Consider the following 27,744-nt stretch of genomic DNA (forward strand, 5'->3'; position numbering starts at 1 on the left):
TTGAATTCTGCTCATACCTGAGGATGAAGACCAACAGGTAATTTTGGCTACTGTCTCTTGATAGAAATTGAGGCATGACAGTGATCATCCTGTTAGTAGAACTGCAAGTGAAAGCTTTTGTTCATCTGCTTTCCAATTGTAACTATTGTAATTGTTTTGTTCTTTTGATTTTTTGTCGTCATCATTCCACATCATAACAACGTGTAAAGCAGTGGGAGTTAAAGAGTTAATGTTCTGGTTCTGTGGACTGCCTTTTTTGGGCCATTCTGGTTCTTGGAGGGGAGGGGCAGCATTCCCCAGAGGACTCTGTGCTCAGAGGAAGAAAGGTGGAGGAAGGACAACAAACTGTCTCTTGCTGGCTCTCCCTTGGTCTGCAGTGGAGAACCACGTGGTCCCTGTCTGCTTTTGCCTGCAGTCTACAGAGTAAGGCCTCAGTTTTGGACACTCTTTCTCACATTTTGTTTGATTTGTTGGTCTCAGTTCCAATTGTATTATGTTGTATTGTAGTATCTTGCATTCTGTGATCATAGTTAGTAAATTAATATTCCTTCTCATAACGTTGCCACTGCTTCTGTTTGTTTGTTTTTTTTCCATTTTTTGTTTTGGTTTTTTTTTGTTTTGTTTTGTTTGTTTGTTTGTTTGTTTTAATTATTTTTTTTATACCCATCCCTGTCCTGAATCAAGAATGGAGAGACTTTTCAAGTCCTCAGTTCCGAAATTAAGAGACACTAATATGCATAGTCAAATTGTTTCCATGAAAAGATCTGTTGAGGATTCCTAATTTTTTTCTTTCTAAGAAAAGTTACAATTTTTTTTTCCCTCACACATCTTCTTGGCAGCCTATCACTTGATCAGAGAATAACAGTGTATTTCTGGGAAGTATAAATGGAGTAATTGCAAAACACAAGATTTCTGTAGCTTAAAAAAGTATTAGGAGGTTTTCAGTGTTTAGATTATGTTCTGTTATCTGTTATGTTATCTGGAATAGGCTTTCCTGAGAAGATGTGATCTTCTCTGGAGATATCCAGAATGCACCTTGATGCTTTCTTGTGTCACCTAATGTAGAGGAACCTTCTTTAGAAGGGGAGTGAAACAGATAATCTCAAGAGGTCCCTTCTAACCCTTATTATTCTGTGATTCCCTGATTCTAAATTTCAGATAAAAACACAATAATATAAAGGGATACAGAAGTATGATTTTTAAGTAAAATTTTTATGATACATGCCTATCAGAAGAAGTCAAGAGCAAAAAGTTTCATGACACTTCAACTAAATTGGAAGATAGTTGTGGAACTGAACATATTTCCTGCACAATTCAGTCTGTAATAACTGAAGAAATTAGTGAATAAGATCTTTCTGATATGGTAATGATAGTAATTTAAAGGAATAAAAATAAGTAGGATATTGAGTGTTATTGCCAGCAGAACTATTATTAGGTCCAGGTTCTTCTTTATCATTGCTTCCATTAACTTCATCAAAATACAAGGTTTGCCCCTGAACTGATTTTAATGTATATTCAAAACTGCCAGAATATGCCTAGATATTTCCCATTAATTTTCTTTCTGAAGTTTCCAGTTAATTAAAAATAAAGAAAGAAATGTACATGGTGGAGACCATCTGCTACTCAGAAAACTACAAACTCATCAATATTATCAGTAGTTTATTGCAGCTTAAAAGACTTGTAAAAGCATTACTAAAATAATATACATGAGTTTCTTTAGTGATAGAGATCCCATTCCAGGAAACACTGCTCTTGATATTATTTGGTATACAATAAAAATTTATTTAATAACTTAACTGATATCGCAGGAAAAATTCCCTCTATTCAAGTTTACAGCAAATAATTCCAGATCTGCATTCCTCAGTGGGCTGTATGGAGGCTGACTCAACTGTCTCAAGTGGGTTCACTTTTGCCCTGGCCTCTGTCAGTAGATGGCTTCAGGGGTTTGGTAGTACCTGAGAAGTGTCTCAAACCAGGGCAGATGTTGATCACAACCTCCTGCAGTCCAGGAGAGCTCGAAGGGTCTATCTTAGTTCTGCTGCATGCAGGGCCTGACTTTGGCCATGTACTTTTCTGTACTTGCCCCAGTGAAATTTGCTGGTCTCAAATATTACTGCATGTAGTTTGTCAGTCCCATAAATTCCAAGCAACCTTCCATGGGGCTGGCAGTTCCAGGCAGATGGACAACGGTTGTTATGAGATTATTTATCCCACAATTGTTCCCACACAACAGCGTGAGAAGAAGGAGATGTGTTAATGTGGTGCCTCAAAGTTCTGATCCATCACCCTTATGAGAGAAGATAGGGAAGTTGCACCACCAAGTAACTTCACAGATAATTAAGTATATTATGTTTTCTTATTAACAGATCTATTAGCAAAATGAGTATGAGAGTCCTTATAAATACATTCCATTCATTTCTTTAATAGTGATGGAAATATAGGCATCAAAAACACTTTCAATTAAGAAAACATATTTCGCTTTGTCTGAGATTAACTGCGAGCCTCTTCTTTTGCTCTTTGAAATTTGGATATGAAACTTTCTGGACAATTATTATTATATTATTTCAATTTTTCTTAATTTATCTGAGCAGTCTCCAATTTAAACATTTTCAGCATCATCGTGATCATCAACATCATAGTTCTACATAATTTTTAGCAATCTATTTCACTGAAAAGTTGCAAAAGACATCAAGCATCATTCAACTCAAATAGAAACATAATCTAGAAATGCTGAGTAAATTGTCATCATATTTTTATTCAGGTTAGAGCAAAAGCAAAGGGTAGAGATTTATATGCACTACATGGACAAATGTAAACTTGTAGTACATTTTGCATAGCAAAAAGAATAACTTTGAGGAAAAGTGACATACAGAATGAAACATTATATCTTTAACCTTGTTAATGAATTTGTTAGTTTAACAACCTAATATTAAATAAATAAATAAATAGATAAATCTAAAATAGAAGCAATATAATGTGTTACATTTTCTCTTTGGGAGGAAAATAACATATGCCGAACTGTGGAAAAAGTTTTCCTAGCAGCAGTGTCTAGCTATTTAACATCTTCCTGGGGTAGGAGTGCTAGCACACTCCAAATCATCCCTAGGGCTGTCATATTTTAAACAAACTTACAAACTGGATAATGTTTTTAGATATTATAGGCAAGATTCTGATTCTATTATTATTTATTATTATTTTTATATATTTAATATATAGCTCTACTATTGGTAATAGAATTTTCACTCATTTTCTATTGTGCCCAGTAAAAGAGGTTCAAGCCTCGTTTGTTTTTTGTGGTTTTTTTTTTGTTTTTGTTCTGTTTTCTTTGGTTTAGTTGCCTTTTTTATTTGACCTAGATAAGTATGCATATTTCAGTGTGTTTGAAATCTACCTTTACAATTTATTTGAATGTTTTACATTTCTTACATTAACTTTTTAATATTTCCCCCATTCATACCAGTTAATAAAGAATCTAAAATATGTTATTTTTATATTCGCATGAATATTTCAACCATTTATTTTGGAAAAGGTACTGGGAACAATGAAAAGCTTCTTGTTTTAAGAGGAGCTTAATTTTTTATTTTTATTTTATTCACAGCAGATGATTGCACAGTATCTGATTTTTCTTAGCTGGAAACTTAGAAGTTTCAGTGTACACAGTTCTGAATCTTAGAGTAATTTGTATTAGTATTATAATTCACTTAGATTCAGGGTTCCTTTATATTAAGATGCAAGTTACATTTTTATAGACAGCCTCCTGAAGAACACTGAATTATTACTATATTATGAATCTGCATTTTTCATTATCATCAGATGAAGATTGTGGTTAAAAACAACTACATACACTCACACTTATATTCACGTAAAGCCACTTTCTTATCTAGTTCAGAACCAGTGAATTATTAAGTAAATCCACTTCAGTCAAAGCCTGCCAAGCACCACACTTAGCAAGTGGGCACTTTAATGTAACTCAGTTCTAGTGGCACACAAAGGCATGGTCTTTGTGATTAACTGCCAACATATCTGACTTGGCATTGTGCTTATCCTCTGATAGTGATATACAGCTAAGCAGATATTTCCCACCAAAGGTCCTAAATAGTAGATAATATTTTTCTCTATTTCTCTATTTGTAACTACTTTATTATTATTATTATTATTATTATTATTATTATTATTATTATTATTATTATTATTTTATTTTCTGTTTATCTCATCTGTAGTATGATTATTACTCTCCATACAAGGACTATGTAAAAAAACAAACAAACAAACAAACCAAGCCAAAACACAAACTTTCCTGTTCCTTTCAGATCTCCTGCTCCAAATTCAATATGCATTTGAAAAGCTGAGAAATACTAGTGTATCCCACCTCCTTGTTTTCTTTTTAACCCTATATACTGTGTCAGTCAATTATATTTTTATAGCGTCAGTGAATTATATTTTTAGAGCTTTCACCTGTTAAAAATTACATAATAAACTATTATTTTGTATCTGAAAATTGTGTTATGGTCTACTTCTATTGATTAAGTCAAAGATACTTTTTTCATGTTCTGTGACAAGTGAAGAGATGACCAGTCAGATGCAACATCTTTATTTGCTCCAGTGCAAGAGTATTGTGCGCTCAAATTTCAATTTTCAGGTCCTCCTAACCCTCATGAGACACATATGGCCCACAAACTTCCACACACATTTTTAAATGGGAATAACAATGTGATCATTGTTACTGGACTAGGCAAACTCTGCTAGTAACCAGGTTGTTCTTCCAGCGTTGAGTACCTGAAGTTCCACAGACCTGTAATTACACCTTGTTGTTGTTCTTGTTGTTATTGTTTTACACTGCCTCATGTTCTCCCATCTGTTTCTTTCAAAAAGCAGGTTTACCACACAGTGTTTGTGTGTACACAAATACACAAACACCAATACTAATTCCTCTGTTTTTTTTTCCCTGTTTTGTTTGCCAAATACCACATAAATTTTGTATAAATTTGAACCCCCTGAACCATAAAGAGACATCAGTGAAGTTCTTGAAGTTTTAAAATAGATTTGTACCTGTAAAATGGTTTATACCTATAAATTAATGAGTTACTTTGGTATTTACTCATGTGGAATTAATCAGCTGTGCATATACTTTATACCTTTCTTTCTCCTCCTCCCTCCCCCTTATTCCCCCCAAGTAACAAGTACTGATGATTAACAAGTTAACTAATCATGACTTCAGTTTTAACCAAAGGAATCTGTTCTGCTGCTCATCCTCCCCATGCAAGAGAATTCAATTAGTCTCAGGTAGTACAGCTGGTTTCTAAAGCCCAAACTCCAACTTAAGATCTGCTGCCAAATAACCATAATAATCAAAGGCACTTAAAACAGCAATCTGCAAGCCAGCGTGATGGCTCTGAAGATTATTACTCCAGTCTGTTAGACAATCTGTTCATGAAGACTTTGGTTTAAGCCCTGGCATCACTCATTTGTCTACACTTTGCTCTTGATTCTGAGCCATGAGTTTCTGCTCCAGAGAGGAATGGGAAAGAGATGAAAAGGGAATTTTATAAATGTTTTAATTAAACGAAAGAAAAAACATCAGAGAATTTCATCAATATTACATACTTCAAAAAGAACCGCATGACCACCAAAAAACATCAGAATTTTAAAACTTTGTTGAAAAACATCTCTTTGTTTGATTTGTTTGATATGTTTCATTTTGTTTTTCCCAATTGAGAAATACAGGTTTTTTAACTTACACTTTGTATACTCACATCAGACTCAGAAGGGTTAGTGTGCCTTTTTTTGCTGTTGTTTTAGTTTGTTTTTGCTTTATTGCTGTTACTGATGTTTTCCAAATATGTTCAGTCAAAGCCTGTAGCTGGAAAAATTTCACAGGACAGAAAACATACATTTTCTATTTGAAAGAGTAGGTAGCAGTGCCCCTTTCAAACTGTTACTACTCAGAGACATTTCTCTAAGGTGATGTTATACTAAGTTTTGCAGTCTCCTGCTGAACAGGGGCTAGAAGGCAGGAAGGATTTGCTGAGAAAGTTACTTACTCTATATGTGTCTTGTATATATATACATACATACACATTAGTATGTGCACAGCATACACACCAAATGTAGGCACACATACATACATTTGCATATATATATATATACATGTTTATATATGTATATTTACACATAGAATCATAGAATCACAAGGATGGAAAGGACCTACAAGATCATCTAGTCCAACCATCTTTCCTTTACCATACCTACAGAAAAACACTAAACCATATCTCCTAGCTCCCTATCCAGACGCTGATATATAGTGAGATGCTCATATATAGTGAGACGAACACATACTATTTCTCCCTATATATGTATACCATATACAGAATCATAGAACCACTAAAGTTGGAATAGTCCTCCAAAGTCATCCAGTCCAACCGCCCACCATCTACCAATATTTTCCCACAAAAACATGTCCCTCGATATCATATCTGAATGTTTCTCAGACACCTCTAGGCTTGATGACTGTCACCTCACCAGTCAGTCTGTTCCAGTGCCTGACCACTCCCTCAGAGAAGTGTTTCCTAACATCCAATCTGAATCTCCTCTGGAGCTATTTGAAGCCAATCCCTCTAGTCCTATTGCTTGTTACACTGGAAAAGAAGCCAAGACCCACCTCAAGACAACCTTCTTTCAGTTAGTTTTAGAGAGCAGTAAGGTCACCCTTGAGCCTCCTCCAGACTAGACAGTTCCAGCTTACTCACAGCCACTCCTCACAAAACTTGTGCTCCAGACCCCTCACCAGCATCATTGCTCTTCTCTGTCAGTGCCACTACATCTTTTTTGTAGTGAGGGGCCCAAAACTGAACTCAGGACGCAAAGTACCACTTCACCAGGGCTGAATAGAGGACGGATCACTTTTCTGCTGCTGCTAACAACATTGTTTCTGATACAAGCCAGGATGTTATTGGCCTTCTTGGCTGCCTGGGCACACTGCTGGCTCACATTCAGATGACTATCAACCACCACTCCCAGCTCAGTTTCTTCTACACAGTCTTCTGGTCACTCTGCCCCAAGCCTGTTGTATTGCCTGGGGTTGTTGTGTCCAAAGTGCAAGTTCTAGCACTTGGTCTTCTTGAACTTGATCCCATAGGCCTCAGCCCAGCAATCCAGCCTTCCAGATCCCTCTGTAGCGCATCCTACGTGCAGGCAGATTGACACTTCCTCCCAACTTGTTGTCATCTGCAAACTTAATGAGGGTACATTCAGTGTCTTCCTCCAGGTCTTCAGTAAAAATATTGAACAGGACATGCCCCTAGTGCTGACCCCCGGAAAACATTACTCATGACTAGTTGGCAGTTGGATTTAATTCCATTCACCATCACTATCCAGGCCCAGGCATCCAACCACTTCTTTACCAAGCAAAGACCTTACCTGTCCAAGCCAACAGCTGTGAGCTTCTCCAGAAGATAGTGTTGAAGGCTTTGCTGGAGACTAGGTAGACTACAACAAAAACCTTTCCTCATCCACAAGGCAGGTCAGTTGTACATGGGAGTAGATCAAGTTGATCAAGCAGGACTTGCCCTTCATGAACCCATGCTGGCTGGGTCTGATCCCTCAGTTGTCTCTCAAATAGTGAGTAATCTCTCTGAAGATGATCTGTTCCATAGCTTCTGCCATCAAGCTCAGGGTAACAGGCCTGTAGTTCCTTGGATTCTCCTTATATTCTACATGAGAGTGAAGCTGGCAATCCTCCAGTTCTCTGGAACCTCTGACCAGGAATGCTGATATATCATAGAAAGCAGTTGAGTAATAACCTTTGCCAGCTTCCTCAGCACCATCTTGTGAGTCACATCTGGCCCAATGGACCTGTTTACATTTCAGGTCACAATTATGCTGCAAATTAGTAAAATGAATGAGTAAATATATGCCCCACAAATATATATATATATTTGGCTTCACCACAGAATTAATCCTGTACACTATATGACCATGAACTCTGAGTTCTAGAACAAGTCCTGAACTCTTGGACTTAGAATTTGGGCTGTAAATTCAAGTTTTTGGTTTTTTGCTTTTCCAGTATTTAGCAATCTCCATCATAACTAGAAGAAATGTTATCATTGTTCATATCTGCCATTACCCATCATCACCTGCTTCCTTTTCTTTTTTTTCTTTTTTTTTTTTTTTTTTTTTTTATGACAAAGGGAGCATAGGTAAAAAGAAAACTTATATCTTGCAGAAAAAAGGAACCGATCAAGAAAACCAAGTCAAGCCCTGTAAAGAGTAAAAGAGTGTTCTGATCTTCATGTGTTACCAAAAAAATTATTCTTGAAACCCTTCAATGAGGAAGGATAACGCCCTCTTGAAGTTAAACTTGCAAAGGAGTTAAAGGATGACAAGAAAGGTGTTTTGGTTTGGTTTGGTTTTGGTTTTAAGTATGTCAACAATAAAAGGAAGTCTAGTGAAAATATGGGTTATCTACTAAACAAGGTGGGTACACTGGTGAAAGGGAACACTCAGAAGGTTGAGATTTGAATGCTTTCTTTGCTTCAGTGTTTAATGCTAAGACTAGCCCTCAGGAATCCAAGACCCTGGAGGTAAGAGGGAGAATCTGGGGAATGGAAGGCTTCCTCCTGATCCAGAAGGATCTGGTCAGAGGGCATCAAGCCAAAATTAATGTAAACAAATCCATGGGCCTCAAGTAGATGAACTCATCTGTGCTGAGGGAGCTGGGGGAGGTGATTACTGAACCTTTGAAAGGTCTTAGTTGACGGGAAAACTGTCTGAAGACTGGAGGATAGCCAATATTACTCTATTCTTTGAAAAAAGCAATAAGGAGGAGCCATGATGCTACAGACTAGTCAGCTTCACCTCCAGTCCTGGGAAGGTGATGCAACAAATTCTTCTGGATGTCATCTCCATACAAGTAGAAGAAAAGAAGGTTATAAGGAGTAGTCAGTGTGGATTCACTAAGGGGAAATCATGCTCAACCAAAGTGGTAGCTTTCTATGTTGTCATATCTGGCTGAGTGGATGAGAGGAGAGCAGTTAATGTTGTGTACTTTGTCTTCAGCAAGGCTTTTGACACTGTCTCCCACAACACCGTTGTAATGAAGCTTACAGAGTGTGGGACAGATGAGTGGGCTGAGAGTGGATGACAGATGAGGTGGGCTGAGAACTGGCTGACTGGCAGAGTTCAGAGTATAGTGTTCAGTGGCACAGAGAATGGTTGGTGACCTGTAACAAGCTGTGTTCCGCAGGGCTCAGTGCTGGGTCCAGATTTGTTCAACATTTTCAGCAGTGACCTGGATGAGTGGATAGAGTGCAACCTCAGCAAGTTTGCTGATGACAGAAAGCTGGGCAGAGCATCTGACACACAAGAAAGCTATTCTACCATTCAACCAGATCTAGATATAATGGAGAGCAGGGAGTCGAGGAACCTGATGCAGTTCAACAAGAGCAAGCATAGGATCCTGATGTTTCACCATCACATAGGTCGCATGAATGAAGGATTCTGAGAATTCTTGGACCTATCCTTATAGTAGATAAACATATCATCTTTTTATATCTTAGAGCTCAGAGTAGCTAATATATTTCCCTATCATCTTCAACTTCTAATATTCATTCTCACAGTTTTCTGGAAAGCATGCAGTGCACAGAGGCATTGAATTTAATTTAAGGAGTTTGCTGCATCTACGTTGCCTTGAAAATGTTGTAGATGTGTCATCAAAACTTGATTGCATATTCCTTATCAAAGTGGGTCTGTGATATCCTATCATACAGATTTTTCTTCTAAGTTAAAAAGACTGTTAATTTCACCCCTCATTTCTTCCATACTATCACTACAGTACTACAAAATTAACAATTTGTTCTAATTGTTCTAAATGTCCTAATTTTCTGACATCTTATCTTTCTCCTTGTCCGTGATTATTTTGTAACCTAACAGGGACCAGAATTATTCACAAAATCAATGACTATGTCTACTCCAGTGAATTTCATTGTCTGCCTCTGGAAGTGCAACCAACTGGTAAAGAACATCACTTGTATGTATATTTAAATTATGTTATTTCCCAAACCAGAAAGACCAAAGCCAAACTGTGCTTTGTGAGCATTCCTTGGTCTATGTTAAATCAAACATTGCCCAATAATTGCCTGGCAAACTGACTATTGTCCTGGACCACAAACATTACAAAGGGCAATTCCAACAGTTGAGTAGTATATTAAATTGATTTTGTATGCCTGAGATCATCCTATGGCAGTATGCAATTGATCAGTACTGCTTAGCAATATACTTCACAAGAGAGCCTTAAATAATCCTTATTAGAATAAGTAGATTTATGTAGTAGATTTATGATGTTAGATAGCTAAGCCTTTCTGGACTCCATTGGAAGAAATTTTGATAACTGACAAGAAAGAACTTTGTGGCTAAATTTGGTAAAGTGCCATTGACATGTTAACTCAAAACTTCTTCTCTTGTAATCCCTCTAAAAAGCTACTAAAAAGGTCCAATGTTTCAAAATTAGAGAATTTTTTTTCCAGATCCTTGAGTATCATATATGCTAATAACCTGTTTCACATCAGTAATATTCTGTAGCAGGTGAAAATTGCATGATGAATTTAAGATTTTCCAAAGATATGTCAAGAAAACCACTATGATAATGTGTCTATGCAGATCCTTAGATCCAGACCAGGCCAGTACTTTTTCTACTTGGGATGTATGGTACACATCACAGTTCTCAACACAGAATTTCCTACTATCAATCAGCTATACACTTTTGGCACAAAAATTACTCTGGTTAGTTCTAATTCATTAGGAGAAGGTTTCTAAGACTGTGGTCTTTCTGCCATTCTACACTGCTAAGAAATTTGCAAAACCAAGCTTTCATATTGTATTTATCATACTATCTAAAAGCACTTTGAGCTTGATAAACTACCTGCAATTCCTTGATGTAGAATTTTTTATCTTCATTTATTTTCCCACCCCGTTTGATTGGCTCAGTAAAAAGAAAGTGACTATTGTTTACTTCACTGATGCAGATCAGGTGCACCAAAACAATCTACTAAATGTAATTTATTTATTAAATGTATTCTGAGTGAGCTGTTGCACATATGATCTGTAATCGCATGTATGCTAAGCAAACAATGTGTTAGCCTATGACTAATCAGTGTTCTAGGGGTGGAGTGGAAAAGTAAATTAGGGTAGGTAAGGGTAAATTAGGTTGGGTAAGGTTATACAAATTCTGGGGAAGGTAAATTAGGGTAGGAAAGGTTATACAACCTGTCTCTTTGATACATCTGTTGTGGGCTGGAGTCCTAGGGGAAGGGCAACTGAAGGTCTTGGAAACTTAGGGCTCTCAGGCCAGTTGAGGGGAGGTCCAAAAGCTCTCCTCCAGTGTCCTGTCTTTTCCTTGACATCTTCTGGACATAGCTCAGGCCCTAGACATGAGAAATAGGCCACAATCTGCTAGCATGGACAATGCTAGAGATACAGAGCAAAGAAAAGTCATTTTCCTTTCCAGTCAGCTGCAACCAGACATCTGTCCTTTTTAATTTATTTTTCTTTGCAGCTAACTTTGAGAAATAAGTTTCAAAAATGCTAGTTAAAAAATTAAAATATCTATTAGTTATAAACTGCAGATATGATAACATATACTGGTACTACAGATATTTAATAACTGAACATTGTTAAGAAAATGGAATAAAGCAGAACACCGAGAATCAAAATACAGTGACTAAAATCAAATTTAAACAAAGCAATAACAAAAACATATAACCACTATCCACGGTGACTATCCATGTCACTGTGAAAGACAGATTATTGTAAGAGATTACATGCTCTTTATAATGGAACTCATTTGGAATTTGGATTGAATGATAGAAAGCTGGAAAAGCCTAAGTTCTGTAACAGCTCTGAAAAGTCCCAAGATGTTAGGAAGCAGATGTAAGCTAAAAATAAAACTAGTTTGAATTAAGACAGATCCATGGTTTGTGGCACTGAAGAAAACAGGCAGTTGTTCTGTTTGCCCTACAGCAACCTTCTCTTAATGACAATGGATACCTGCCAGTCTCTAATTATCCTTACACCAATAACCTCAAATTGCTGCTTCCTTCAACCTAATGTCTTATTTTTAGCTCAAAGGCTACTTCTAGTGGACTATCTTATCGGAATGACATAAATCTGGTAATATAATATGCACCAACATTGCAATGGCCTAGGGGGCTCCTGATGCAGTAGGGAGAGCCTTTTCTTTGTAAAGTGTAAGTAATCCATTTCATTATGACTTTACACGCTTCATTACACAGAGATAGTTGTTCTGACATAGTTTACTGTTTATGTTTCTGTTATTGTCTAAAGCCAAAGGAAATAAGACTGATAAGAAATAAATTACACATACAAACACAAAACAAAACAAAACAAAAAAAAACAATCAGAAGAGATTATTTGTATATGTGCATGTTTATGTGAGCTAAAGAAAGGAATTATGCCAGCATACAGTCATTACAAGTTACTTATGTATCAGTTGTACACATCTGTACCAGATGCTAAAGCAAGATAACTGTGTTTGTCATCTGTTCAGATAATAATATATCAATAAATCATATACACATATAGAAAATAATATTATTAGGGTTGGATAACTTAAACAGTCATAGGAAGTGAAACACAAGTTGTTGTGTAGCTGTAATCTTCAATAATCATTCATGAATTCAAAGTTGAGGAAACAGTCATCTTGCTCAGTGCAGTCAGCTTAGTAGTATTGGGAAAAAAATGGAAGTTGCAGAGAGTCTCTCAGATAAAAATATTTTACTTTCTTCATTTATTGTAGTGATATTTGTAACCTTAACTTCTGTTTAAATCCATGTAACATCTGAGTTGTGACCCAGTAATCTTATTTCATGGTTTGGATGATTCTCCCCAGATTTCTGGTTCACCGAAGATATATCAGGAAACTTAAATCTTGATTTAACAGTGTATTTTTAGTTTAGGAACTGAAGTGATTTTCCATGGATTGTATATTAATTATGAAGAATATGTGCTGAGGATTAGCTTTTGTGAGAGTAGTACTTTACTGTGGTTGATAAAAATACGACAGGTTCTGTTTCTAGAATGCCTGTTTTAAAGGTAAAATATTATTAATGTTTCAATGATGTATATTAGCTACTGGAGCAAATACATGTATTTCAAATAATATTTCGTACAACATTTTACTTGGCGGATATATTGCTTTATGTGGTAAAGATATAAAAGAGTAAAATAACCTAGCAGCTAACACTTAGCTAACTGAGAGCAAATAGATGTATTACAAATAATATTCTGTACAACATTTTGTTTGGCAGATGTATTGCTTGAAGTGGTACAGATATAACAGGGTAAAATAAGCTAGTAGCTAATACTTAGCTAACTGATACAGGTAGGTATACAGACATGGTGAAGAATTTAGTTCAGATTTGTTTTTAATTGAACATATTAAATAAAATATATTATAGAATTTTGGCATTGGTGGCACAGGATGGTTTTGAAAATGCAATACTCCTAAAAATATAAAATCATCACACTTGAAATTATTTTTGTGAGACGGTATCTGCTGTGATAAGTGAAATGAGAGATTTTCAGCATACTAAACATAATAATAGCATTTATTAAAAATGTCTATAATTCAACTCCATCTGGACAAAATTTAGAGCTGAAAACTCTTCCTTTGGTAGTAAATATAGTAAACATATTCTCTGATTCAATTCAAGTTAACTCTTACATGCCACTAAATTGTTAAGAAGAAAAAATTAAAAAGAGAAAAGAAACAATAGAATCACACACACCTGCATTTGTTTTTCTTATATATTTTATCACAAGAAGATATTTTCTCCCTGGTAATACTAATAAAACAGTCATGGAATACCACCAATGCTAGTACCATGCTAACACAATGCAGTCAATGCTAGTACATGATTTCCATGGTGAAAGGGTGTTACATATTGCAAGATATTGTATTGATGCATTTGACAACAAACAGCTATGATATTCCTGAAAGTTCACACAGTTAAACCAGTTTTCACCAATAAGAACATTCTTGGAATTGACAGAAATGGAAACAGGAATTTTTGTGTTGGTCCATCTGGAAATAAAAAAACCTCTTAATTACTTTAGTGATTTTCTTTAAATAGACTTGATATTAGCATTTCCAGTGTATCACAGAAGATCCTGCAGACTCTTGGTATTGTGTTGAAAAATGCATTTACAGGAATGTTCTGCAATACACAGCAGCTTACCAAAAATAAAAAATAAAAAAAATAAAAACAAACTAAACTAAAAAAAAACAAAACAAAACAAAAAGCAGCTGTAAAAGTAATGATGGTAACGCTGAAATAATTTATGTTTCTCCTTTGGATCATTTGATAGTGAAACAACAGTTTTATGCAGATATACATAGCTAGGATTTACTTCCTGATCTACAAACAGGTAGCATGGTAAGGCTAAATCTCTTCATTCATGACTTCCTATGCATGAAGGAAGCCTGGGTTTCTTGTTACTTCCTTGTGAAAGACCAGTAAATGAAATGGGAAAAAAAAAAAAAAAAAAAAGCCTAAGGTGTGAGGCACAGTTGTTTTTTTTTGTTTTTTTTTTTTCTTTTTTTAGTGTGTCAATCTTAATGTTACTTAACATTCGCTTACTAAGCCACTGAGCCACATAAAGAACAACAGAAAACATACTTTTCTTGTAAGGATAATTTGCAACAGATCTATATGCTGTTTTGAACCATATGAATCACTGAGCTTAGATGTCAATGAGTTAATGCTATGTGTGTAATTGGCTGCTGTGGTGGGACAATGCTGATTACATAATAAAGTGTGATGTGAATGTAGAGCTAAAATATCCCAAAGATTTTCACTAAAACTTTTCACTAGAACTAGAACCATTTCTAACATGACTTTCTTGACCTTAAAAGCTTTTATAAATAAAACAACTTATAGTATTATTCTAAAAATAAAAGGGGAAAAAAAAAAATCTATATAGTTGCAAGTTAAAAGTGAATGAACAGTGACATCCAGTGGCCAGGTAAAAATGCTATAAACTGCACTAATACCACTTAAGGAGTGTGCTGTGACTTGCTAGGTAAAGAATGAGGTTCTCAGTGGAGTAAATCATCATTATCTCAAGGCCAGCCCACTCCTAATTATGGAAACATGGTATTAATTAGAACTAAGCCCCGTATGTGGTATGTTCAGCACTTGTTCATCGCTATTATTTACTTTTGCTGACATCCCAAAAGATTGCAGTATCAACAGACGCTAACGGTCTATATTAGAAATTACAAAACAGAGTCCAAAATGAAAATATATTCTTATACATAAGTTCTTAGAACATAAAGCCAATTTAGTAGAAGGAAAATAGTAGGGTCAACAAAAGAGTTTCTACCATCTTTTCTTCAACAGTGATTTCAATATGTCTGCCAAAGCAATGAGATTCAAGTGCCATAGAATCATAGAATTGCTCAGGTTGAAAAAGGCCTTAAAGATCAGTAAGTCCAACCACAATGTAACCATACTATCCTAACTCTAACAACCCTTTGCTAAATCACGTCCTTGAGAACCACATCCAAATGGTCTTTAAACACATTCAGGGTTGGTGACTCAACCATCTCCCTAGGGAGCCTATTTCAGTGCTGAACAACCTTTTCTGTAAAGATTTTCCTGATATCCAGACTAAATCTCCCCTGACACAACTTGAGGCCTTTTCCTCTTGTCTTGTCACCTGTCACCAATGAGAAGTGACCAGTCCTGCTCTCACAGTAAGCACCTTACAGATATTCAAAGAGAGAAATAAGGTCTCCCTCTGCCTCCCCTTCCCCAGATGAATGAACTCCAATTCCTTCAGTCACTCCTCACAGGGTATATTCTCCAAGCCATTCACAAGCCTTGTTGCCCCTCTTTGGACCTGCTCCAGCACCTCAGTATCTGTTTGGTACTGAACACACAGTACTTGAGGTGAGGCCTCACCAGTGCCAAATACAGGGGCAGTATTACTTCTCATGGTCCTGCTCACCACACCATTCCTGATACAAGCTAGGATGTCGTTGGCCTTCTTGGCCACCTGGGCACACTGCTGGCTCATATTCAGCCAACTGCCTGTCAGGACATTAAAGTCTCTTTCTATTAGGCAGCTTTCCAGACTCTCCTCCCAAGTCTGTAGGATTGCCTAGGGTTGTTGTGACCAAAATGCAGGACCTGACACTTGGCTCTGTTGAAACTCATAGCTTATCTTTGCCCATTGATCCAGTCTATCTATGTCCCTCTGTAGTGCCTTTCTCCCCTCTGGCAGATCAACACTCCCTTCCAACTTAGTGTTGTCTGCAAACTTACTGAGGGTGCAGTCAATCCTCTCATCAGTATAATTAATAAAGGTGTTAAATTGAAGCAGCACAAGTACCGAGCCTGGGGGGACAATGCTCATGACTGGCCGCCATCTGGATTTAACTGCACTGACCACAACTCTTTGGGCCCTGCCATCCAGTCAGTGTTTCACCCAGCTGAGCATACACCCATCCAAACTGTGTGAGGCCAGCTTCTACACAAAGATGTTGTAGGGGATAGTGTCAAAGGCCTTTCTGAAGTCCAGGCAAACTTCATCGACAGCCTTACCTTCATCGTCTAGGTGGGTACCTTGTAGAAAAAAATCAGGATTGTCAAGCAGGATCTACCATTCATGAACCCATGTTGACTGAGCCTGATCCCCTTTTTGATTCTTAATTGTTCCATGATGGCTCCATAGATTATCCATTCCATAACCTTCTCTGACTCTGAGGTGAAATTGATAGGTCTGTAACTACCAGGATCATCTTTCCAGCCCTTTTTGAAGACTGGTGTCACGATTGCCAGTCACCAGTCTACAGGTCATTCCCTGTTAGCCAGGACTGCTGAAGAATGATGTGGCTTGGCTACCACATCCACCATCTCCGTCAGCTCTCCAGGATGTAATCCATCTGACTCCAAAACCTGATTATGCAGGGCCTATTCTGTTCCCCATCCCTATCTAGTAGTGCAAGGGGTTGTTTGGCCATGGAGTAACTAGTCTTACTATTAAACCATGAGGTAAAGAAAACATTAAGCACCTCAGCCTTATACTGACCGTTAGTCACCATGTTGCCCTCTGCATCTAACAAGGATGGAGATTCTCTCCAGCCCTCTTATTGTTGATGTATTTATAGAAATATTTATTGTTGTCTTTTACCTGTGCCATGGTTTTATGATTTTTGGTTACTGGTATTCCACACAATAACATCATGTAGTGCACTGGGAGTTAAAGTGTTAATGCTCCAGTGTCAGGTACCTGCCTGGAGGAGAAGAAGAACTACATTCTCCAGGGGGCTTTGCAGTCAGAGAGAAGATATAACTCCTGGCAAGGTCACCTGATGGGGCTTTTCGTCTTGGCACTCTTCACTTCTCCTCGCTGCTGCTCGTCCCAACTGCATGCATCACTTCAGTATCAGTGTAAGGCCTTCAGCTTTTTGGACAGTCTCACTCTCATTATATGTGATTTATTAGCTTCAATTCTAATTATATTGTATTATAGTGAGTTATCTTGCATTCCGATACCATATTCAGTAAATTAGTTTGTTTCTCCTCAGATTGTTGCTGCTGTTTTTAATTATTTTGGGGTCCTCTGTTTCCCTTTTCCGGAGGCATGGATTTTGTGAAATCACTCTGTCCCAGTTGTCATGGAACCAGGCTGGAGCAGCCTGTAAGCTGCTGACAACCAAGTTCAGTTTTAGCTGGTCTTTGACTTTTCTAATTTTCTCCCTGCACAGCTTCACTACATACCTGTAATCATAAGAAGTAGTTTGTTCACTCTTCCAGATATCATAAACTTTTGTTCTTGAGATCCAGTCAAGGGTCTCTTTGCCTGTCCGGCCTCTTTGCCTGTCAGCTCATCTTCCATAACTTGGGGATGGTCAGCTCCTGCACCTTTAAAATAACTTCCTTAAATTATTCCCAACCTTCCTGATCTCCCATGCTCTCCAAAACTACCTCCCAAGGGACCCAGTCAACCATGATCCAAAAGAGACCAGCGTCTGCCCCCTGGAAGTACAAGGTGGCAATTCTTCTGACTCCCCTCTGTGGTTCAGCAAGAATTTATCATTTCATGATCAGTCACCCCCAAATGGCCTCTAGCCTTTACATCCCCCACAAGACCTTCTCTGCTATCCAACAGCAGGTCCAGGATTTTACTTGCTCTTGTTGGCTCCTTCACCAGCTGTGTCAGGAAGTTATCTCCTGCACTAGAAACTTCTGGGACTGTTCCCTTTCTGCCACATAATAATTCCAGCAGACTTCTAGGAAGTTGAAATCTCCCATGAGAGCAAGGGGTAGAGACTGTGACGCCTCACCCAACTGTCCATAAAGTGTCTTATCCACATCTTCATCATGGTTGGATGTGGAAAACTGATGTTTGATCTTGAACAGAATAAAAAGGAAAACTTGATGAAAACTTCAATTTACTAAAATTCTTAACAAGTCTCCACAAACAAATTTTTTTCTGAACTGATTTGTGTTCTGATGCATGCCTGGGACATGCACTTATTTCACTCTACAGCTACTAAAGATGCTAGTCTTTTCGAGCAGTTAGAACAAAATCTTCCAGATATTGCAGGCATGGTGTCTGCCCAGCCCTGGCATATTGTATGAGCTGGTACCCTGGATGATTCAATGTTATCTTTGGCAAAGGCTGCAATATGAATCTATTTTAATGTGCAGCTGTAAAACATACTGAATCTTTAGGCAGTGCAACAAGAATCCAAAGAAGATTTTATGGCAGATATTCCCTACAGGCAGAAAAAAATCATCAAATCTAGCTTGTTTTGGACAAAAATATTTGATATTAAGTTATTTATCACATTTATGTGCGAATATATATGAAGTAAAACATACATTTTCATAAAACATGTGTGATAGGAATGTAATGGCTGCACATACCAATGAAGAGACCCTTTTGCCTTATCAAGGTTTAAAATATTCAAACAATTCTATATTCTTATCACATCTACGTACAGCAAAACAAGGCTTATTAATACAGAACTCATCCTTCAGCAGGTCTGCAGAGCATTTAGCTTTCTCAAAGACAGATCAAGAACAGAGCACTGTAGTATTAGGAGAGTTGGAAGTGTTCCTTGAAAGGCTGCCATTGCAATTTTTAGTCATTTTGCAGCAGAAGTGAATCTCACTCTCAGAAATTAGTGGGACTTAAAAGACAGAGCCGTTATCCTAACTGTGTGTTTGGGAAAGAAATGATTAAATGAGATTTTGTATCCTCTTTTTAATATTAGAGGTAGGTGTTATTACACCATACAAAAAAGAATTTTTCACCTTCCTGTGCAATTTCACTGAACTGAAACTGCCATTTTTCTGAAGATCTGCTTTTTATTATGCAGTACTTCTAGCTGACACTCTAGGAGATCAGAGTTTGCCATGAGGTCATTGATTTTTAAAGTGGGATAACAGAATGAATATTCAATAGGCAGCTGAAATGAAAAGGGTGAAAGACATACAAATTAAAGAAAACAATCAAATTAATTAAATAAAAACTCTTTGTCTAGGAGCCAGAGAACATGACACAAGACAGAAAATCTTTGGGAAAAAAATGTCTGTGAGAATGCAGTAGCTATTCCTCAGCAAATTAATTTTCTTTCAGTTTTTCCTCACTTTCATATCCTTCCAACTTGATTGAAAAGCTTACAGTTAAAAAAGGGCTCTGCTGGTAGTTTGAAATATGTCTATTACGTACAGTTCATGCATTCTTCTTTATGAGATCATTTTATCGTAGAATCATAGAATCAGACAGATTGTAAAAGACCATAAGATCATTGAGTCCAACCCTGGCCTAACCACACTACACTAACAAACAGCTGTCTGCTAAATCATGTCCTTCCGCACCACATCCAAATAGTTTTTAAACACATTCAGGGATGGTGACTCAGCCATCTCCCTGGGGAGCCTATTCCAGTGCTTAATAACCTTTTCTGTAAAGACATTTTTCCTGATATCCAAACTAAACTTACCCTGATGTAACTTTAGGCCATTTCCGCTCATCCTGTCACCTGTCAGCAGTGAGAAGAGAACAATCCCACTCTTGCTGTAAGCACCTTTCAGATACTGGAAGAGAGCAATAAGGTCTCTCCTCAGCTTCCTTTTCCCCAAACTAAACAGTCCCAGTTCCTTCAGTCGCTCCTCGTAGGATATATTCTCCAAGCCATTCACAAGCCCTGTTGCCCTTCTTAGGATCTGCTCCAGCACTTCAATGTCCCTTCTGTACTGAGGTGCCCATAACTGAACACTGTACTCAAGGTGAGGCCTCACCAATGCCAAGTGCTTGCTCACCACACCATTCCTGATACTAGCCAAGATGCCGTTGGCCTTCTTGGCCACTTGGGCACACTGCTGGCTCATATTCAGCCAACTGTCTATCAGTACGCCAAGGTCTCTTACCATCAGGCAGCTTTCCAGCCACTCCTCCCCAAGCCTGTAGGGTTGCCTGGGGTTGTTGTGACCAAAATGCAGGACCTGACACTTGGCCCTACTGAAATTCATACAGTTTGCCTTGGCCCGTATATCCAGTCTATCCAAGTCTCTCTGTAGTGCCCTTCCCCTCTGGCAGATCAACACTCCCACTCAACTTGGTGTTGTCTCCAAACTTACTGAGGCTGCAGTCTATCCCCTTGTTAATATAATTAATGAAGATGTTAAATAGAAGTCGCCCCAGTACTGAGCCCTGGGGGACAATGCTCATGACCGGCCGCCATTCAGATTTAACTGCACTGACCACAACTCTTCAGACCCTGCCATCCAGACAGAAGAATATTTTTGAAGAGCTGAAGAACAATGTGCATCTGCAGGACTATTTATTCACTTAGTAACACAGGAGTATAGTCTATAGATAAAAAAGGGTTTAGTGTATTTATCCTTTCTTAGAAATCTTGTATTCTACAAATAGGAATTAAATAGAATAGCCCATAGTTTAACACATGCATACATAGATAGATAAACAGATAGACTGATAGATAGATACTTTTTTTTCAAGTAGTATTCATTTTGTATTATGTACCAGGCTTTTCAGTAAAGGTAGAGCAATGCAATATTTAGTAGATTCTCAGCTAACAGGTATCTATATGGATATTAATGAGAGGATTTTCCTCTACTATTCCTACTGTCAATAAAATTTCAGCTTTGTAGTTCATAGTCACTCCTTACTACTACTTCATGAAAATGTGTCCTGGAAAGCAAATCTGAAATGGAATAGAAGATGCTAAACAAGAATGCAACATAGATATTAATATAGAATTATTATGTTATTAGGCCTGAATTCTAGTACACACTATTAAAAGAAGTAGATTCTTTGAAAGCAAATAGTAGGTATGAACAACTTTTATGGATAAGAGTTAATTATTTGGACTCTATCAGACATAACCGTAACATTATGCATGCTAAATGAACAGAGTCTATTCTTGTCTAAAAGCACACTACTAATTTAATCTCCAGAAAAAGAATATGTCAAACCCACTACTGTTTATTTAAGTGGTTTATTTGCAAGATCAACACAAGCACAGCCATTTAATTTTGTACTTACTACCACTAAACCAAATAGAAAGTATTGTGGCTTAAATTTGAAGAACATATGCAAAGCATGCACTGTAAAATATTTATTCATTGAAAACCATCTTTAACTTTCAGACAGCCTGGCACAGATGTAGTGGATGTAAACACACCCTTAAATTTGCTGTGTGATCTGTAAAGTATGCACTCATTATTGATTTACTTTCTTACTCATTGTTCTGTGTTGTTTTTTTACTTTGTTTTGTTTTTTTGTTTTTGTTTTTGTAATTTGAACTGCTTATCAACTGTATTTCTTGCTTATGGTCCAAAAGATGAATGAATGAATAAATAAATAAATAATCAACAACAACCATCAAACAAGAAAAAAAAACTACCAACCAAACAGAAACAAACAGAAGCTTATGATTCAAAAGCAAAGCTTGATGCAATTAGTCTATTCTGTAAGAAAAATATTTTAAAACTAAATACTTCTCAAATAGTGAAAAAATTGTAGAAAAGAATATGAAGTAGTTACATTGAGAACTTAGACCAAGAGCATCTGTTTAGTTTAATTACCTCCTTACTAGTGTCCTCATTGAACATCATGACAGTTGAATGGAAGGAGCTGACTGGAAACTTCATCCCAATGACTAAACAGTGTCCTTAAGCTTCAGTTCAAGTCATCTAACAAACACTAGACATCTGCTAGCTTAGTGTGAAGCTTTTTGCTTAAGTGCTTTCCTGGATGTTTTCCAATGACAGAAATACTGTAGTTTCTAAAGACATAAGACAATGTGTATTCGAAATAGCAGAGAAAGGCAGCCTCTTGAAGAGAGAAGGAGTAATAAGGATGTAATAGTAAGATGTCATTATATCAGCTGATGGAACACACAAATCAGAGGTTGCAGACCTTTGTAAAATGGAAATAATGAGAGAAGATATTTATTTATTAGTATTATATGCTGAAGGATCATCTGATTGGCTGAAAGGGAGCTATTGATGAAAGTTTTGGAGTCTCACATAATGGTCTAAAACTTTCTTAAATAAAGACATTGTATTGGAGCCTACAGTAAGGAATAATGGGTATCGCTCAGAAGTCTTTACTTTGTCTAGCAGCAAAAGGCGATGGTGCCCCTTTTTGCCCTCCCTTTTTGCCATAACTGGAACAAATCAGTCAAAGAATCCAACACAATAACAGAGTTGAAGGCATAAGAATATTGGACATCTTGGATAGAATTTCATTATGAGATATCGATGTCATTCTTTTCTTACCCAATCCGCACGAATCCCTTGGGGGCAGCAGCCAATGAATTAAAAAGTTTTAGGAAGTCACTGCAGAATCATAATCAAAGGAAGTTCAAGATCCAGTGCATCAAACTTCAACAACAGTATGTGAAGCCATACTAAATATGGGTTCATTTGGGCTAAACATTCAATTGGATACTTTTGAGTGCACTTACCGCATAGTACTGATAGTCATACTATCTCATTTTGCTCAGTTATATAGGTCTACTGACCTTGAATAGTGTAACTATATAATGGATATAATAATAAACTACTAAGCCTTTAGGGAGAACTTTTCACCCAAGCAAGGATCGCAAATCATTTTTAAAAAGAGGTCAGGATCATTAACTGCATTGGCTGGGAGAACATATGCCAAGGAAAACTGTCTTGGCCAAAGATGTCTAGCAGACCTGTGGAACAGCCAAAAAGGAATAGATTCTTGTGCGTTAGAGTGCCAGCATAAAGAGACAAATTAAAGCAAAGCAAGATTAACATTGCTTCATTTAATTCATTGTTCCATTTATCATGATATTTGAAGGTGTATATGCATATTTGGCAAGGCAATGAAATCATCTTAATTTCTTAGCTTTCAAAGCTTTCCACATCAACAGCTTCATTTCAATAAGGTTATATTACAAGTTTTGGAATGCTCTTTATCATCAGAAAAGGTTCCCCATAGTTGCAACTATCAACCAAAGGAAGAATTTGAGAGTATACTCTCCAGATGAATGAGTTATGAGAAGGAATATGTGTTGTATCCATTCTAAACTGTAAGTATGGGTTAACCTAAGCAGACCTGTGACAAGCTCTTGGCTCTGTGATTGCATGTTTCAGCAATGTTCTTGGGCAGAGCACCAGAAATGAAGTGAAAACTGAGATAGTTTGACTCCAAAATAGTTTTATTGAAACATCTGGTAGGAGCACATCTATCCAATTTGAAACTTAATTGTATAACTGTGAAAATGTGCTCCCTCTTGTCCCCAGCCTCATTCTTTGGCCTGTCTGTAACACCTAAAGCCTTTCTCAGGACTGATAGCATTGTCTTGCTAAATACTAACTATGAATCAATCAGTCATCTTAGTCTGTAAATGGTGAGCGGGCCAAGAGCCCTTTGAGCTATAAACCTCATAATAGGACTACATGTGACCTCTCCAATTCTTTCATGGAAGCTTGAATTATCCTTCTTCATAAGCTTGAGTCATTATAGTCTCAAGGTGGATTGTGAAGAATAATTACTGGGGGTGACTTCTTGAGATATCTACCTCCCAAGAGAATTTTCATTGCAGAGGAAACCTCCAGGATGGAATGTGGTTAATGTGCAAGGAATCTATTTCATGATCATTCCCTAAGCAACATAAGATCTGCAAAGCTTACATGTTGGTATAAATACTGGAGTTTGGTATGTTGACTCTAAGAGATAAAAAATGGAGAGAGGTACAGAGTGTGAACACCATGGCCAATCTCTGTGAAAACAAAGCATGGATGGAAACTTGGTGGTATGATGAAACTGATAAAGAATATAATTGTCACCCCGAGTTAGCAGCTTTTCTGAGACACCACAAATTTCACAACAAATATGAATATGGCTAGAGCCACTAAAATTACACCTGAAACTAAGAAAATAGTATAGAAATGCTTTAACAGAGAAAGAATTCTGGGGAAAAAAACCGCAAGTTGAGTGGACATCATTGATTTCCTAGGATCAGTCAAAAGGAGAGCCCTGCACATATGGATACCAATTGGGTAGAATCTACACACAGGGTTATACCAAGTGCTTCCCTGGGAAACACAGACATCTCTGTGGAGGTATTCCATAATTGAATGCATTTGTGGTCAGCTGAATCATTCATATTCTTGGTACTTCCTTGTGCTCTGCAGGCAGGGTATTTATCACCAGCATATGTTCACCCCTTAACATAATAATAACTCCGTAAATATACATATCAGCATATATATGTATATACTTAACAATTTATTAATGATATAGAGGCGCATCTGTCTTATAGCATTTTCCTTAGTGAAGATCAAGCAAGCTAAAAGTCAAGATGAAAAATTTTATAAACTAGGATATTTAACTTCTTAGATTAAAAAAACTTGGATAACTTAGGGAAGATAATACAAGGACCTTCTGGTCGTTGTTACTTACTCAAGTTGTTTAGTCTCTGCATAGTCAGACGGCCTCCAAGCTCTGTACTATGATTCACTTTCTGCTTTTGTCTGTGTCTCAGGAAGTTTTTCTCCTTGAAGAGGTGCAACTGCTACAAAAAATAAAATACATCCCTCTCCTTTCATTATTTCAATGAAAAGCAATCAAATCAGAGATATGGTTCCATCCAATTTACTTTCCGGGCACTCATCTGAATTTTCCCAAACAAGGCTGAACAATATTTCAACATTTATAATAACTAATACAGTAGTTAAATCTATTGCTGTCAGTAATGGAAACATTGTCAGATTTTGTTGTACTACATATTTATGAACAAACAGTGTCCCTGAATGTTAATATAGTTATATGTTATATTTTAATGAAATGCCATATCATTTATCTCATCAGTTTCACAAATAAATAAATAAATAAATAAATAAAAACCAACACAAAACTGTCCTTTTGTAATATTATCATTGTGAAAGAGTTGTATTGTCTGACAGTCATTGACCCATGAGAATAAATAACATAATGAGGAATAAATTTTGACTAAGAATTTGTTCAGCTGTTCCAATAGAAAAAAATAAATGTAAAGATACTAAAGTATTTTTCATTGAAAAATATGTATGTGCATGTTTATTCCTGTCTCCTTGTCAGGAGTATACAGTATTGTGTGATATTTTCAAAGCAATTTAGATAGCTCAATACATTAAACTCAACTTCTGAAAATGTGTTATAGGCACAATTCTCAAGGGCAATGCAGGAAAGTTAGATGTTTCATCTGCAGCTTCTTTAATAACAAAATGAAAAACTGCAATACACTTTTATTAAAAAGTCTTAAAATTCCTCAAGGGAAAGCAAGATCATAGTTTTAAATTTCTTTAGGTGACACAAAATGCTGGTATCTTTCCCCAGGACTGCATCCTGCTTGGTCCTTTAAATGAAGGCACAGCTGTGGTGACTTGAAAAAAAATGATAGCATGCAAGAAAGGAGATACAATTGGATTTTTTCACTCATAATATTTCAGAGTTGAGATGATCAGAAATTTTGGGATTAAATCTTCAAAAGAATAGCTGTAAATCATTTAAAAAAACACCTCCACCACCAAAAACTTTTTTTCAGATTATTAGTGAATATTGGGACAAGCAGTTATGCTGTATGATTTAACGTTTATTTTAATCCAGATCACGTACTGTAAGTATGTACTTGACCATGTGTGTTTCTATATGTGTCTACTTCTCAGTGTGAAATAGAAATTGTTGGCCTAAGTTGAGGCTAAATTCAGAAACAAACTTTGCATCACACAAGAAAGTGAAATGAAAATGTCTGATTTTATTGGATACCTAAACATTAAAAGTAGTTGCTTTAAACTGTAGACATACCTGAGCTATATAAATAAATGTATTCTTTCTAAATGAATGTTTAAGAAGACTTTGCTATCAGACTTGACTTTATGGAAAATAGAAAGGCTAGTACTGAATGCATTTTAACTACTGACTTATGTAAGCAAGAATAATGATCATAGCAACAGAATCCACAGTTCTTATATCATAAGAATAATGATCATAGCAACTGTGGTTTCTGTTGCTTACACACTACTTACCTGTTGTCCATCTAATGCCTTAACAATATTTAGATGATTTTGTCATTACAGAGCTTGACAGTAGGGGTATCTCCACAACAGTAATAATAAAAAATTAAAGTGTATTTAACAAGTGTTACATTAGTAGAAAGAGTTCATTTTTTACTTGGTAAGACACATACTTAGCTGTTACCTTCTACTGACAAGAAATCCAAAGTGTATTAGCTTCCCTTCTTGGGAAATGGGAAAATCACCATTTTATCATGCAGTTTTATACTTAATCTTTCAAGTGTTTAATTGTCCAAAATATTGAATTCAGACTAGGAACTCCTTTGGATTGTTATTGCTCATTTATTTATTTATTTCCTGGATTTACGATATTTGACGTATGACATGTGAAAATTTAATGATAACTGTTTATAATATGCTAATATATGCAATTAACACATTTTTGGTATCTAATGGGTCTCAAAGGAAATAATAAATCTGATTATAAACATGTGCTTCTATTCATATAAAATGTTATTAATATTTTATTAATATTTTATAAATTTAAAATAACTGCTAATCTTCTGCATTATTTTTTATGTCATTTTTGAGAAATTATTTTTACTGGAGTTGTTCTTTTTGTTAAACGTTTAATAGCCCTTTGAAATTATAAGTTATGACTGTTGAAAAAATGGGAGATTGTAAAGACAGGAATCAAACAATCATTGAAACTGTCTCCTCAAAGGACAAGACCTTTTAATAATACACTTTTATGATATGGACATTATATGTAGCTCAGTATCTTTTTTTTTTTTTTTTTTCTCAGCAAATTACTTTCAGAAATGAAGATCTGGAAAGTCATTATAAGTACATTGTCTATAAGCAATAGGAAATATTGGAATGAACTGTCATACCTGTAAACTATGACACAGTGAAAGTATGTATTTGGTGTTCTGTGTTCATTTGTTTTGGTTTCATCTGTTGTTTTGTTGTTGCTATTGTTGTTACTTTGCTTATTTTTATTGTTCTTTTTCTTAAAAAAAAAAAAGGAAAAAATTAAAAAGATTATTATTTAAAGATCTTTTAGATAAAAATACCGATTGTGGGGATTTTTCTGTGAAATGCGTACCAAATTCATTGATGTTACTGATGTTATTTTTTCATATTTCTTTCCAGAAAG

The 27,744-nt window shown here is 36.4% G+C and overlaps 1 long non-coding RNA gene across 1 annotated transcript; it reads left to right on the forward strand.

Annotated features, from left to right (window-relative positions):
- The first annotated feature begins 318 nt into the window (after window positions 1–318).
- LOC107308093 lies at window positions 319–27,490 on the forward strand. The gene is made up of 3 exons (XR_001552636.1): window positions 319–423; window positions 9,928–10,024; window positions 27,391–27,490. It is a non-coding gene; the product is annotated as an uncharacterized LOC107308093 (long non-coding RNA).
- The last annotated feature ends 254 nt before the right edge of the window (window positions 27,491–27,744 follow it).

This window comes from Coturnix japonica, chromosome 1 (genome assembly GCF_001577835.2).
Source record: "Coturnix japonica isolate 7356 chromosome 1, Coturnix japonica 2.1, whole genome shotgun sequence".
Lineage (NCBI taxonomy): Eukaryota > Metazoa > Chordata > Aves > Galliformes > Phasianidae > Coturnix > Coturnix japonica.